The sequence below is a fragment of the Artemia franciscana genome, chromosome 18 (genome assembly GCF_032884065.1).
Source record: "Artemia franciscana chromosome 18, ASM3288406v1, whole genome shotgun sequence".
Classification (NCBI taxonomy): domain Eukaryota; kingdom Metazoa; phylum Arthropoda; class Branchiopoda; order Anostraca; family Artemiidae; genus Artemia; species Artemia franciscana.
In genome coordinates, this window is record NC_088880.1 from 29,807,405 (window position 1) to 29,823,383 (window position 15,979).

The window sequence follows — 15,979 nt, forward strand, 5'->3', positions numbered from 1 at the left end:
CGACTCTTGAACATGCAACATATAATGGTCCATGGGAAAACAATCTGTATTCAGATCTATACCTCATGATTCTAATGATTGCCCTTGAGCTTTGTTGATGGTGATTGCTAATCGACCATTCCCTGTCCCGGTGTCCCGGTCGTCATTTACATCCCCCTGTTTCCCCCGGTGTCCCCGTTGTAGTTGTGTCCCTGTGTCCCGGTCGTCATTTATATTCCCTGTGTCCCGGGTCCCGGTCGTCATTTGTATCCCGGTGTCCCGGTCTGTATATACATTCGTTTTTTAGTTTTGTTTTTCTCCTTTATTTTTTTCCTTTTTTTTTTCTTTTTTAGCTTATTTAGATTTTTAGATTTTTTAGTTTTTTTATTAGTTTTTAGTTTTTTTTTCTTTTTAGTTTTTTTGTCCCGGTCGTCATTTATATCCCCCTGTTTCCCCCGGTGTCCCCGTTGTAGTTGTGTCCCTGTGTCCCGGTCGTCATTTATATTCCCTGTGTCCCGGTCGTCATTTGTATCCCGGTGTACCGGTCTGTATATACATTCGTTTTTTAGTTTTGTTTTTCTCCTTTATTTTTTTCCTTTTTTTTTCTTTTTTAGTTTATTTAGATTTTTAGATTTTTTAGTTTTTTTATTAGTTTTTAGTTTTTTTTTCTTTTTAGTTTTTTTGTAGTTTTTACCTTCTTTTTAGTTTTGTTAAATTTTTTTTTACTTGTGTCCTGGTCGTCATTTATACTCCCTGTGTCCCGGTGCTTTGTTGATTGCTAATCGAACATTCCTTTTGTCCTGGTCGCTTTCTCTTTGAGTGTCGTCATTTATTTTTTTCTTTTTTAGTTCTTTTAGTTTTTACCTTTTTTAGTTTTTTTTAGTTTTTAGTTTTTTTAGTTTTTTACCTTTTTTTAGTTTTTTTAGTTTTTTTAGTTTTTTAGCTTTTTTATTTTTTTTATTAGTTTTTAGTTTTTTTGTAGTTTTTGCCTTTTTTTTAGTTTTTTTAGTTTTTTAGCTTTTTTATTAGTTTTTAGTTTTTTTTGCCTTTTTTTAGTTTTTTTAGTTTTTTAGCTTTTTTATTTTTTTTATTAGTTTTTAGTTTTTTTTGCAGTTTTTGCCTTTTTTTAGTTTTTTTTCCCCCGGTGTCCCCGTTGTAGTTGTGTCCCTGTGTCCCGGTCGTCATTTATATTCCCTGTGTCCCGGGTCCCGGTCGTCATTTGTATCCCGGTGTCCCGGTCTGTATATACATTCGTTTTTTAGTTTTGTTTTTCTCCTTTATTTTTTTCCTTTTTTTTTCTTTTTTAGCTTATTTAGATTTTTAGATTTTTTAGTTTTTTTATTAGTTTTTAGTTTTTTTTTCTTTTTAGTTTTTTTGTCCCGGTCGTCATTTATATCCCCCTGTTTCCCCCGGTGTCCCCGTTGTAGTTGTGTCCCTGTGTCCCGGTCGTCATTTATATTCCCTGTGTCCCGGTCGTCATTTGTATCCCGGTGTACCGGTCTGTATATACATTCGTTTTTTAGTTTTGTTTTTCTCCTTTATTTTTTTCCTTTTTTTTTCTTTTTTAGTTTATTTAGATTTTTAGATTTTTTAGTTTTTTTATTAGTTTTTAGTTTTTTTTTCTTTTTAGTTTTTTTGTAGTTTTTACCTTCTTTTTAGTTTTGTTAATTTTTTTTTTACTTGTGTCCTGGTCGTCATTTATACTCCCTGTGTCCCGGTGCTTTGTTGATTGCTAATCGAACATTCCTTTTGTCCTGGTCGCTTTCTCTTTGAGTGTCGTCATTTATTTTTTTCTTTTTTAGTTCTTTTAGTTTTTACCTTTTTTAGTTTTTTTTAGTTTTTAGTTTTTTTAGTTTTTTACCTTTTTTTAGTTTTTTTAGTTTTTTTAGTTTTTTAGCTTTTTTATTTTTTTTATTAGTTTTTAGTTTTTTTGTAGTTTTTGCCTTTTTTTTAGTTTTTTTTAGTTTTTTAGCTTTTTTATTAGTTTTTAGTTTTTTTTGCCTTTTTTTAGTTTTTTTAGTTTTTTAGCTTTTTTATTTTTTTTATTAGTTTTTAGTTTTTTTTGCAGTTTTTGCCTTTTTTTAGTTTTTTCAGTTTTGACGTCACCTGATCCAGTTTTTTCAGGTGACGTCACCTGATCCACGATCCACAGATCCACAGACAACTTATTTTTATATATATAGATAGTTTTTTTTTTTTACTTATGTCCTGGTCGTCATTTATACTCCCTGTGTCCCGGTGCTTTGTTGATTGCTAATCGAACATTCCTTTTGTCCTGGTCGCTTTCTCTTTGAGTGTCGTCATTTATTAGTTTTTTCCTTTTTTTTTTAGTTTTTTATTGGTTTTTACCTTTATTTTAGCTTATTTTTCAGTTTTTTCCTTTTTTTTAGTTTTTTTTTATTTTTTATTTTTTTTAGTTTTTTACCTTTTTTTAGTTTTTTTAGTTTTTTTAGTTTTTTAGCTTTTTTACTTTTTTTATTAGTTTTTAGTTTTTTTTTGTAGTTTTTGCCTTTTTTTAGTTTTTTCAGTTTTTTTTTAGTTTTTTATTGGTTTTTACCTTTATAGTTTTTTTAGTTTTTTAGCTTTTTTATTTTTTTTATTAGTTTTTAGTTTTTTTTGTAGTTTTTGCCTTTTTTTAGTTTTTTCAGTTTTGACGTCACCTGATCCAGTTTTTTCAGGTGACGTCACCTGATCCATCCATCCATCCACAGACAGACAACTTATTTTTATATATATAGATAGATATATATATATATATATATATATATATATATATATATATATATATATATATATCTATATATATAAAAATAAGTTGTCTGTCCGTTACGCCAGATTATATCTTCTATATATATAAAAGAAAACAAACTAGAATGTAAAAACTGGAAATTGCATAAATATTTCGACATATTTTGACAATAGATTAAAGTAATTCGAAAAAAGAAAAATGGTAAAAAACTAAAAAAAAACTAAAAAGAAAAAACTAAAAAAAAATTAAAAATTAAAAAAATTAAAAAAAAGAAAAAACCTAAAAAGAAAAAACGTAAAAAAATAAAAAAGATAAAAAACTAAAAAAAAAACTAAAAAAAGCTAAAAAACTAAAAAAAAGAAAAAACTAAAAAAAACTGGGAATTGCACAAATATTTCAATATATTTTGACAATAGATTAAAGTAATTGGAAAACCTTAAAACAGATACCCCAAATTTTGAGGTTTAATATAAATTGTTGGAGCTGTAGTATGCTTGGCGCGTAAAGATTTTTCCAAGTGTCAATGTTAGAATGAACATTGACAAATTGAAGAAAACAAATCAATAAAAAGAAGAAACTAAAAGAAGTAAAAACTAAAAAAGACAAAAAAATAAAGAAGAAACTGTATCTATCTATATATATAAAAATAAGTTGTCTGTCTGTCTGTGGGTCTGTGGATCTGTGGATCAGGTGACGTCATGTTTCGGCTGACGTCATGAAATTAGTTGCCGTCATTTTTGTTATGACGATGCTTAGTATATTGTAAAACACATTAATTTGGTTAATAATATACCATTTAAAACACCAAAATGAACATGCTGGAGTAGTCACTCGGTGAGAGAGGGTGTCAGAACGGAGAATGAAGGTCCCAGGTTCAAATCCTGGTTAGGCTAAAAAAGGTAAAAAACTAAAACCTAAAAAAAAAAACTGAAAAAACTAAAAAAACTAAAAAAAGGCAAAAACAACAAAAAAAACTAAAAACTAATAAAAAAATAAAAAAGCCAAAAAACTAAAAAAACTAAAGAAACTAAAAAAAGGAAAAAACTTAAAAAACTAAAAACTAAAAAAAAACTAAAAAAAAAGGAAAAATGAAAAATAGAAGAGAAAAAGAATACTAATAAATTAAAAAAAAAAAAAAAAAAAAGATAAAAAGCTAAAAAAAAGGTAAAAACCAATAAAAACTAAAACGAAAAAAAGGTAAAAAACTAAAAAAAAAATTCATCTAAAAAACTAAAAAAACTAAAAAACGTAAAAACTAAAAGAACTAAAACAGTAAAAAAAAACTAAAAAAAGGAAAAAACTGAAAAATAAGCGGGATATAAAACAGGGGGATATAAATGACGACCGGGACATAAGGAATGTAAATGAATCAGAAAATACAACTCATGTTTCCAAATGACGTCGTTTGAAGCCCAAATTGAAAATCCAGATCAATTTATGTCTACTTTCAAAGTAAAAGGGCAAATTTATCATAGAGCAGGGTCTCTTCTACCATTCTCAGGCGAGAATCATAAATTTTTACAATTGTACTTCATCAGTGATAGAAATTCTGAATTGAATGCACGTTGCGAAATTTCTCCCAACATTGAAAGGACAATCGTTTCCCAATTACAACATCTTTTCCACGAAAATAATAATTTAGTGCGTCTGTTCAAAACAGCCATCGATTTGATGCCTACTTATACGCATAAAATTGTTATTTCCTCTGACAAAACGCCTCCTGGCCAACATGTGCGTAGATACAATGCTCCAACTATCGACGAAGTGGCCATCGTAATGGTCGGTGATCAGTTTTTACTCGAGATATTATTCTCAGGGTTTCCACCACACGTGCTACAACTAAAAATAGGCCTACCAATAATACTTTTAAGAAATATAAACCCACCAAAGCTTTGCTATGGCACTCGACCTGCCGTAAAAAAAACAATGGAAAACCTAATAGAGGCCACAATTTTGACAGGGCCTTTTAAGGGTGAGGCTGTTCATATTCCTCGCATTCCCAAGATTCCAACGGATCTGCCTTTTCAATTTAAAAGATTGCAATTCCCAATACGATTAGCATTTGCAATCACCATTAACAAAGCTCAAGGTCAATCATTAGAAAAATGTGGTATAGATCTTAATACTGATTGTTTTTCCCATTGACAATTGTACGTTGCATGTTCGAGGGTCGGTAAACCTGACAATCTATTTATATGCAGCGACAATTGGACAGCGAAGAATGTTGTATATTCGCAAGTTTTACGCAGTTATTTTGTATTTTATCTATCTATCTATCTATCTATCTATATAAAAACGAGTTGTATGTATGCATGTTTGTTTGTTTGTGAAAAGAGCGTTTGCATATGATGTTATTATTAGTACATACGGCTTTGTATATGCAGAGACAATGGGAAAGCCAAGAATGTTGTATATTCGCAATTTTTACGTAGTTTAACTCCTGCAGACGAAATGAATGCTTGCCTAAAAAAATCTAATTTATAGGCACACGTAACAATATTAAAATTAACTACAAATATGCGTGTTCGATTGCAAAACGATGACTCTGGTCAAACAGTAGACTCAATTTCAGGACATATACAACTACCTGCTGATTTCTGTAATTTAGTGACGTCCAAAAATGAATTGATTGAAAAAGTATTTCTGAATATTCTAAAAAATTATAAAAATAATAAATGGCTAAGTGAAAGAGCGATTCTCGCACCCAAAAATATAGACGTCCACGAAATCAACAATATTGTTTAGAAAAAGATTCGAGACCAGGCAGTCCTTTACAAGTCAGTCGACACAGTTTTGGAACCAAATGAAGCGGTTAATTATCCGTCTGAATTTTTAAATTCCATAGATCCTTCAGGGTTTCCACCACACGTGCTACAACTAAAAATAGGCGTACCAATAATACTTTTAAGAAATATCAACCCACCAAAGCTTTGCAATGGCACGCGACCTGCCGTAAAAAAAAACAATGGAAAACCTAATAGAGGCCACAATCTTGACAGGGCCTTATGAGGGTGAGGCTGTTCTTATTCCTCGCATTCCCATGATTCCAACGGATCTGCTTTTTCAATTTAAAAGATTGCAATTCCCAATTCGATTAGTATTTGCAATCACCATTAACAAAGCTCAAGGTCAATCATTAGAAAAATGTGGTATAGATCTTAATCCTGATTGTTTTTCCCATGGACAATTGTACGTTGCATGTTCGAGGGTCGGTAAACCTGACAATGTATTTATATGCAGCGACAATTGGACAACGAAGAATGTTGTTTATTCGCAAGTTTTACGCAGTTAATTTGTATTGTATCTATCTATATAAAAACGAGTTATATGGATGCATGTTTGTTTGTTTGTAAAAAGAGCGTTTGTATATGACGTCATTATTAGTACATACGGCTTTGCATATGCACAGACAATGGGAAAGCCAAGAATGTTGTTTATTCGCAATTTTTGCGTAGTTTGAAACACATATATAAATCTATCTATATTCACAGGTGGGACACAGGGACACAACTACAATGGCGCATAACTAATATGGCGCGTAACGAATTACGCGCGCAGGGTGGCTTGGGGGGGCGCGAAGCGCCCCACCAACTAGGTGTTGGGGTGGCGCGAAGCGCCACCCCAACAGCTAGTATATATATATAAATAGCAGGGGGGTATATAAATGACGACCGAGACACAAGGAATGTTCGATTAGCAATCACCATCAACAAAGCTCAAGGGCTATCATTAGAATAATAAGGTATAGATCTGAATACGGATTGTTTTACCCATGGACAATTATATGTTGCATGTTCAAGAGTCGGTAAACCTGACAATATATTTATATGCACAGACAATGGGACAGCGAAGAATGTTGTATATTCGCAAGTTTTACGTAGTTAAAAACATATATACATCTATCTATATTCACAGTTGGGACACAGGGACACAACTAGAGTGGCGCGTAACTAACATGGTGCGAAAAAAAGCTAAAAATAGAAAAAACCTAAAAAGAAGAAAACTTAAAAGAATGGAAAAAAATAAAAACGTAAAAACCTAAAAAGAAAAAAAGCTAAGAAAACTAAAACAGCTGCAAAACTAAAAAAAAAAGAAAACTAAAAAAGAAGCTATATCCATATATATAAAAATAAGTTGTATGTTTGTTTGTTTGTGGGTTTGCATATGACGTCATTATAAGTATATATAAGGCTTTGTATATGACGTTTTTATAAGATGACACTACAGACCGGGACACCGGGACACAAATGACGACCAGGACACAGGGAATATAAATGACGACCTGGACACTCAAAGAGAAATGACAGACCGGGACAGTCAAAAAGAAATTACAGACCGGGACACCGGGACACAAACGACGACCGGGACACCGGGACACAAGGAATATAAAAGACAACCGGGACACTCAAAGAGAAATTACAGAGTGGGAAACCAGGACACAAATGAAGACCAGGACACAGGGAATGTAAATGACGACCGGGACACAGGGACACAACTACAACGGGGACGCTGGGGGGCACAGGGGGATATATAAATGACGACGGGGACACAGGGAATTTTCGATTAGCAATCACCATCAACAAAGCTCAAGGGCTAACATTAGAATAATAAGGTATAGATCTGAATACGGATTGTTTTTCCCATGGACAATTATATGTTGCATGTTCAAGAGTCGGTAAACCTGACAATCTATTTAAATGCACAGACAATGGGACAGTGAAGAATGTTGTATATTCGCAAGTTTTATGTAGTTAAAAACATATATATATATATATATATATATATATATATATATATATATATATATATACTAGCTGTTGGGGTGGCGCTTTGCGCCATCCCAACACCTAATTGGTGGGGGCGCTTCGCACCCACCCCCCAAGCCCCCCCGCGCGCGTAAGTCGTTACGCGCCATATTAGTTACGCGCCATTGTAGTTGTGTCCCTATGTCCCACCTGTGAATATAGATATATATATATATATATATATATATATATATATATATATATATATATATATATATATATATATATATATATATATATATATATATATATATATATGTTTTTAACTACGTAAAACTTGCGAATATACAACATTCTTTGCTGTCCCATTGTCTGTGCATATAAATAGATTGTCAGGTTTACCGACTCTTGAACATGCAACATATAATGGTCCATGGGAAAACAATCCGTATTCAGATCTATACCTCATGATTCTAATGATTGCCCTTGAGCTTTGTTGATGGTGATTGCTAATCGACCATTCCCTGAGTCGCCATCGTCATTTATATATCCCCCTGTGCACCCCGGCGTCCCCTTTGTAGTTATGTCCCTGTGTCCCGGTCGTCATTTATATTCCCTGTGTCCCGGTCGTCATTTGTGTCCCGGTGTTCCAGTCTGTGATTTCTCTTTGAGTGTCCCGGGCGTCATTTATATTCCTTGTGTCCCGGTGTCCCGGTCGTCATTTATATCCCCCTGTGCCCCCCGGCGTCCCCATTGTAGTTGTGTCCCTGTGTCCCGGTCGTCATTTATATCCCTGTGTCCCGGTCGTCATTTGTATCCCGGTGTCCCGGTCTGTATGTACATTCGTTTTTTAGTTTTGTTTTTCTCCTTTATTTTTTTCCTTTTTTCTTTTTTTTCTTTTTTAGTTTATTTAGATTTTTAGATTTTTTAGTTTTTTTATTAGTTTTTAGTTTTTTTGTAGTTTTTACCATTTTTTAAGTTTTTTTAGTTTTTTTTTTTTACTTATGTCCTGGTCGTCATTTATACTCCCTGTGTCCCGGTCGTCATTTGTGTCTCGGTGCTTTGTTGATTGCTAATTTATATTATACTAGCGATTGGGTGGCGCGAAGCGCCACCCCAACACCTAGTTGGTGGGGGCGCTTCGCGCCCCCCCCCAAGCCCCCCCGCGCGCGTAAGTCGTTACGCGCCATAATAGTTACGCGCCATTGTAGTTGTGTCCCTATGTCCCACCAGTGAATATAGATAGATAGATATATATATATATATATATATATATATATATATATATATATATATATATATATATATATATATATATATATATATATATATATATATATATATATATATATATATGGTTTTAACTACGTAAAACTTGCGAATATACAACATTCTTTGCTGTCCCATTGTCTTTGCATATAAATAGATTGTCAGGTTTACCGACTCTTGAACATGCAACATATAATGGTCCATGGGAAAACAATCTGTATTCAGATCTATACCTCATGATTCTAATGATTGCCCTTGAGCTTTGTTGATGGTGATTGCTAATCGACCATTCCCTGCCCCGGTGTCCCGGTCGTCATTTATATCCCCCTGTTTCCCCCGGTGTCCCCGTTGTAGTTGTGTCCCTGTGTCCCGGTCGTCATTTATATTCCCTGTGTCCCGGTCGTCATTTGTATCCCGGTGTCCCGGTCTGTATATACATTCGTTTTTTAGTTTTGTTTTTCTCCTTTATTTTTTTCCTTTTTTTTTCTTTTTTAGTTTATTTAGATTTTTAGATTTTGTAGTTTTTTTATTAGTTTTTAGTTTTTTTCTTTTTAGTTTTTTTGTAGTTTTTACCTTCTTTTTAGTTTTGTTAGTTTTTTTTTTACTTATGTCCTGGTCGTCATTTATACTCCCTGTGTCCCGGTGCTTTGTTGATTGCTAATCGAACATTCCTTTTGTCCTGGTCGCTTTCTCTTTGAGTGTCGTCATTTATTTTTTTCTTTTTTAGTTCTTTTAGTTTTTACCTTTTTTAGTTTTTTTTTAGTTTTTTAGATGAAAATTTTTTTTAGTTTTTTCCTTTTTTTCTTTTTAGTTTTTTATTGGTTTTTACCTTTATTTTAGCTTATTTTTCAGTTTTTTAGCTTTTTTATTTTTTTTTATTAGTTTTTAGTTTTTTTTGTAGTTAGTTTTTTTAGTTTTTTACCTTTTTTTAGTTTTTTTAGTTTTTTTAGTTTTCTAGCTTTTTTATTTTTTTTATTAGTTTTTAGTTTTTTTTGTAGTTTTTGCCTTTATTTAGTTTTTTTAGTTTTTTAGCTTTTTTATTAGTTTTTAGTTTTTTTTTGTAGTTTTTGCCTTTTTTTAGTTTTTTTAGTTTTTTAGCTTTTTTATTTTTTTTATTAGTTTTTAGTTTTTTTTTGTAGTTTTTGCCTTTTTTTAATTTTTCAGTTTTGACGTCACCTGATCCAGTTTTTTCAAGTGACGTCACCTGATCCAAATAGATTGTCAGGTTTACCGACTCTTGAACATGCAACATATAATGGTCCATGGGAAAACAATCTGTATTCAGATCTATACCTCATGATTCTAATGATTGCCCTTGAGCTTTGTTGATGGTGATTGCTAATCGACCATTCCCTGTCCCGGTGTCCCGGTCGTCATTTATATCCCCCTGTTTCCCCCGGTGTCCCCGTTGTAGTTGTGTCCCTGTGTCCCGGTCGTCATTTATATTCCCTGTGTCCCGGTCGTCATTTGTATCCCGGTGTCCCGGTCTGTATATACATTCGTTTTTTAGTTTTGTTTTTCTCCTTTATTTTTTTCCTTTTTTTTTCTTTTTTAGTTTATTTAGATTTTTTAGTTTTTTTATTAGTTTTTAGTTTTTTTTTCTTTTTAGTTTTTTTGTAGTTTTTACCTTCTTTTTAGTTTTGTTAGTTTTTTTTTTTACTTATGTCCTGGTCGTCATTTATACTCCCTTTGTCCCGGTGCTTTGTTGATTGCTAATCGAACATTCCTTTTGTCCTGGTCGCTTTCTCTTTGAGTGTCGTCATTTATTTTTTTCTTTTTTAGTTCTTTTAGTTTTTACCTTTTTTAGTTTTTTTAGTTTTTTAGATGAAAATTTTTTTAGTTTTTTCCTTTTTTTCTTTTTAGTTTTTTATTGGTTTTTACCTTTATTTTAGCTTATTTTTCAGTTTTTTCCTTTTTTTAGTTTTTTTTTATTTTTTATTTTTTTTAGTTTTTTACCTTTTTTTAGTTTTTTTAGTTTTTTTAGTTTTTCAGCTTTTTTACTTTTTTTTATTAGTTTTTAGTTTTTTTTTGTAGTTTTTGCCTTTTTTTTAGTTTTTTCAGTTTTTTTTAGTTTTTTATTGGTTTTTACCTTTATTTTAGCTTATTTTTCAGTTTTTTCCTTTTTTTTAGTTTTTTTTAGTTTTTAGTTTTTTTAGTTTTTTACCTTTTTTTAGTTTTTTTAGTTTTTTGTAGTTTTTGCCTTTTTTTTTAGTTTTTTTAGTTTTTTAGCTTTTTTATTAGTTTTTAGTTTTTTTTTGTAGTTTTTGCCTTTTTTTAGTTTTTTTAGTTTTTTAGCTTTTTTATTTTTTTTATTAGTTTTTAGTTTTTTTTGTAGTTAGTTTTTTTAGTTTTTTACCTTTTTTTTAGTTTTTTTAGTTTTTTTAGTTTCTTAGCTTTTTTATTTTTTTATTAGTTTTTAGTTTTTTTTGTAGTTTTTGCCTTTTTTTTAGTTTTTTTACGCCTTCGTTGACGTAAATTGCACATTCTTAATCTGGCCATTTCTCTTTGAACCGCAAGCCTGGTTTTGCTTTTTGGTAACATTCTACCTTTTTCAATGTTTTTCAATTTTTCAGTGTTCATTCTAACATTGATGTTAGAAAAAAATTTTACGTACCAAGCATGCAAACACTCGACAATTTATAATAAAACTCAAAATTATAAACATCTGTTATAAGGTTTTCGAATTACTTTAATCTATTGTCAAAATATATAGAAATATTTATGCAATTACCAGTTTTTACATTTTTAGTTTCAGTTTGCTTTTCAGTTTAGTTTCATTTTTATATATTTTTAAGATATAATCTGGCGTAACGGACAGACAACTTATTTTTATATATATAGATAGATATAGAAGATAGATTTATATATATATAGATACAGTTTCTTCTTTAGTTTTTTTTCTTTTTTAGTTTTTTCTTTTTTTAGTTTCTTCTTTTTATCGATTTGTTTTCTTCAATTTCTCAATGTTCATTCTAACATTGACACTCGGAAAAATCTTTACGTGCCAAGCATGCTAAAGCTCCAACAATTTAAATTAAACCTCAAATTTGGGGTATCTGTTTTAAGGTTTTCGAATTACTTTAATCTATTGTCAAAATATATTGAAATATTTGTGCAATTCCCAGTTTTTTTTTTAGTTTTTTCTTTTTTTAGTTTTTAGCTTTTTTAGTTTTTTTTTTAGTTTTTTATCTTTTTTATTTTTTTACGTTTTTTCTTTTTAGGTTTTTTCTTTTTTTAATTTTTTTAATTTTTAATTTTTTTTTTTTAGTTTTTTCTCTTAGTTTTTTTTTAGTTTTTTACCATTTTTCTTTTTCGAATTACTTTTATCTATTGTCAAAATATTTCGAAATATTTATGCAATTTCCAGTTTTTACATTCTAGTTTGTTTTCTTTTATATATATAGAAGATATAATCTAGCGTAACGGACAGACAACTTATTTTTATATATATAGATATATATATATATATATATATATATATGGTTTTAACTACGTAAAACTTGCGAATATACAACATTCTTTGCTGTCCCATTGTCTTTGCATATAAATAGATTGTCAGGTTTACCGACTCTTGAACATGCAACATATAATGGTCCATGGGAAAACAATCTGTATTCAGATCTATACCTCATGATTCTAATGATTGCCCTTGAGCTTTGTTGATGGTGATTGCTAATCGACCATTCCCTGTCCCGGTGTCCCGGTCGTCATTTATATCCCCCTGTTTCCCCCGGTGTCCCCGTTGTAGTTGTGTCCCTGTGTCCCGGTCGTCATTTATATTCCCTGTGTCCCTGTCGTCATTTGTATCCCGGTGTCCCGGTCTGTATATACATTCGTTTTTTAGTTTTGTTTTTCTCCTTTATTTTTTTCCTTTTTTTTTCTTTTTTAGTTTATTTAGATTTTTAGATTTTTTTGTTTTTTTTATTAGTTTTTAGTTTTTTTTTCTTTTTTTTTGTAGTTTTTACCTTCTTTTTAGTTTTGTTAGTTTTTTTTTTTACTTATGTCCTGGTCGTCATTTATACTCCCTGTGTCCCGGTGCTTTGTTGATTGCTAATCGAACATTCCTTTTGTCCTGGTCGCTTTCTCTTTGAGTGTCGTCATTTATTTTTTTCTTTTTTAGTTCTTTTAGTTTTTACCTTTTTTAGTTTTTTTAGTTTTTTAGATGAAAATTTTTTTTAGTTTTTTCCTTTTTTTCTTTTTTGTTTTTTATTGGTTTTTACCTTTATTTTAGCTTATTTTTCAGTTTTTTCCTTTTTTTTAGTTTTTTTTATTTTTTATTTTTTTTAGTTTTTTACCTTTTTTTAGTTTTTTTAGTTTTTTTAGTTTTTTACTTTTTTTATTAGTTTTTAGTTTTTTTTTTAGTTTTTGCCTTTTTTTATTTTTTTCATTTTTTTTTAGTTTTTTATTGGTTTTTACCTTTATTTTAGCTTATTTTTCAGTTTTTTTCTTTTTTTTTGTTTTTTTTTTAGTTTTTAGTTTTTTTAGTTTTTTACCTTTTTATTATTTTTATTAGTTTTTAGTTTTTTTTGTAGTTTTTAATAGATTGTCAGGTTTACCGACTCTTGAAGATGCAACGCTTAATGGTCCATGGGAAAACAATCCGTATTCAGATCTATACCTCATGATTCTATTGATTGCCCTTGAGCTTTGTTGATGGTGATTGCTAATCGACCATTTCCTTTGTTGCCGTCGTCATTTATATATCTCCCTGTGCCCCCGGCGTCCCCGTTGTAGTTGTGTCCCTGTGTCCGGGTCGTCATTTATATTCCCTGTGTCCCCGTCGTCATTTGTATCCCGGTGTCCCAGTCTGTGATTTCTATTTGAGTGTCCCGGGCGTCATATATATTCGTCAGGATATTGTAGGGCATCGTAGCATCGATGAGTTTAAGCAATTCTTGTCAACTGATTGTTTCGCCTATAAAGAATATTATCTCGAGGTAAGAACTGATCACCGACCACAACGATTGCCACTTTGTTGATAGTTGCGTATCAGGAGGCATCAATTCGATTGCTGTTTTTAAGCAGAAGCACTAAATTATTATTTTTGTGGAAAAGATATAAATATATATATATATATTTTTTCTTTTCAGTTTTTTTGTAGTGTTTACCTTTTTAGTTTTTTTCTTCTTTTGTATTAATGCTAAAGCCAAGGTTCAAACCTGGAGCCTCTCGGACATAGAACCTGAAACATAATGCTTTACCAACTCAGCTACTTCGGCGTGAATACATTCGTTTTGAACAGCTTCCTCGGGTGTTGTCATTGTTGTCCTGGTCGTCATTTATATTGCCTGTGTCCCGGTCGTCATTTGTGTCCCGGTATCCCAGTCTGTAAATTCTCCTTGAGTGTCCCGGTCGTTATTTATATTCCCTCTGTCCCGGTCGTCATTTGTGTCCCGGTCTGTAGTTTCTCTTTGAGTGTTTTTTTTTTTTAGTATTTTTTAGTTTTTACATTTTTTCTTTTTTCAGTTTTCTTTTTCTTCTTTATTTTTCAGCTTCACTATGAAATACATATCGCCGAACCTTTGTTTTTTTAACTAAAATCTGGTAGGCATTGATGACCTTATCCAAGTCAAGATCCCAAACCCAATCATCATCGCTATCATTTTCAGTTTTGATATGTTTTGACTCTCGCTGTCCAGGTGGATCTTCATCTAACTGCGCGGTTTTGCGTTCTTTAGCCTCAAGCCTGTTTCCTTGCTGTTCTTTTGATTCCTCGGCACGCTTTCTTTTCTGACTTTCTCTATCAGCAGCAAGTTTTTTGGCATAGACTCTTTGAGCATCTTCATCGGCTTTTGCCATTGTAAGTTCATCAGTCATTTTAAACTTAAACATTAATAGATTTCTACGTGTCATTCTAACATTGATGTTAGAAAAAAATTTTACGTACCAAGCATGCAAACACTCGACAATTTATAATAAAACTCAAAATTATAAATATCTGTTATAAGGTTTTCGAATTACTTTAATCTATTGTCAAAATATATAGAAATATTTATGCAATTACCAGTTTCTACATTTTTAGTTTCAGTTTGCTTTTCAGTTTAGTTTCATTTTTATATATATTTAAGATATAATCTTTTTTAGTTTTTTTCTTTTTTAGTTTTTAGTTTTTTTTAGTTTTTTACCTTTTTTTAGTTTTTTTTAGTTTTTTTAGTTTTTTAGCTTTTTTAGTTTTTTTATTAGTTTTTATTTTTTTTGTAGTTTTTGCCTTTTTTTATTTTTTTCAGTTTTTTTTTAGTTATTAGATTTTCACCTTTTTTTAGTTTTTTTTAGTTTTTTAGCTTTTTTAGTTTTTTTTCTTTTTAGTTTTTTTGTAGTTTTTACCTTTTTTAGTTTTTTTCTTCTTTTGTATTAGTGTGAAATAATTCAGACGTCATATTTGAACAAACATGACGTCACCTGATCCATCCACAGATCCACACACAGACAACTTATTTTTATATATATAGATATATCTATCTATATAAAAATAAGTTGTCTGTGTGTGGATCTGTGGATCAGGTGACGTCATGTTTGTTCGTATATGACGTCTGAATTATTTCACACTAATACAAAAGAAGAAAAAAACTAAAAAAGGTAAAAACTACAAAAAAAACTAAAAAGAAAAAAAAACTAAAAAAGCTAAAAAACTAAAAAAAACTAAAAAAAGGTAAAAATCTAATAACTAAAAAAAAACTGAAAAAAATAAAAAAAGGCAAAAACTACAAAAAAAATAAAAACTAATAAAAAAACTAAAAAAGCTAAAAAACTAAAAAAACTTAAAAAAAACTAAAAAAAGGTAAAAAACTAAAAAAAAATAAAAACTAAAAAAGAAAAAAACTAAAAAAAAGGAAAAAACTGAAAAATAAAAGAGAAAAAGAAAACTAAAAAAATATGAATAAATATATATAAAAATAAGTTGTTTGTGGGTTATGTCTGTCTGTCTGTCTGTCGGGTGACGTCGTGTTTGTCCGCATATGACGTCTGAATTATTTCACACTAATACAAAAGAAGAAAAAAAACTAAAAAAGGTAAAAACTACAAAAAAAACTAAAAAGAAAAAAAACTAAAAAAGCTAAAAAACTAAAAAAAACTAAAAAAAGGTAAAAAACTAAAAACTAAAAAAAAACTGAAAAAACTAAAAAAAGGCAAAAACTAAAAAAAAACTAAAAACTAATAAAAAAACTAAAAAAGCTAAAAAACTAAAAAAACTAAAAAAACTAAAAAAAGGTAAAAAACAAAAAAAAAACTAAAAACT

General features: G+C 30.2%; 1 long non-coding RNA gene across 1 annotated transcript; it reads right to left on the reverse strand.

Annotated features, from left to right (window-relative positions):
* Nucleotides 1–490: 490 nt before the first annotated feature.
* Nucleotides 491–15,186, reverse strand: LOC136038855 (uncharacterized). Its single transcript, XR_010620330.1, has 2 exons — nucleotides 9,947–15,186; nucleotides 491–2,667 (listed from the first exon to the last, which is right to left on the reverse strand). It is a non-coding gene; the product is annotated as an uncharacterized LOC136038855 (long non-coding RNA).
* Between the last annotated feature and the right edge of the window lie 793 nt (nucleotides 15,187–15,979).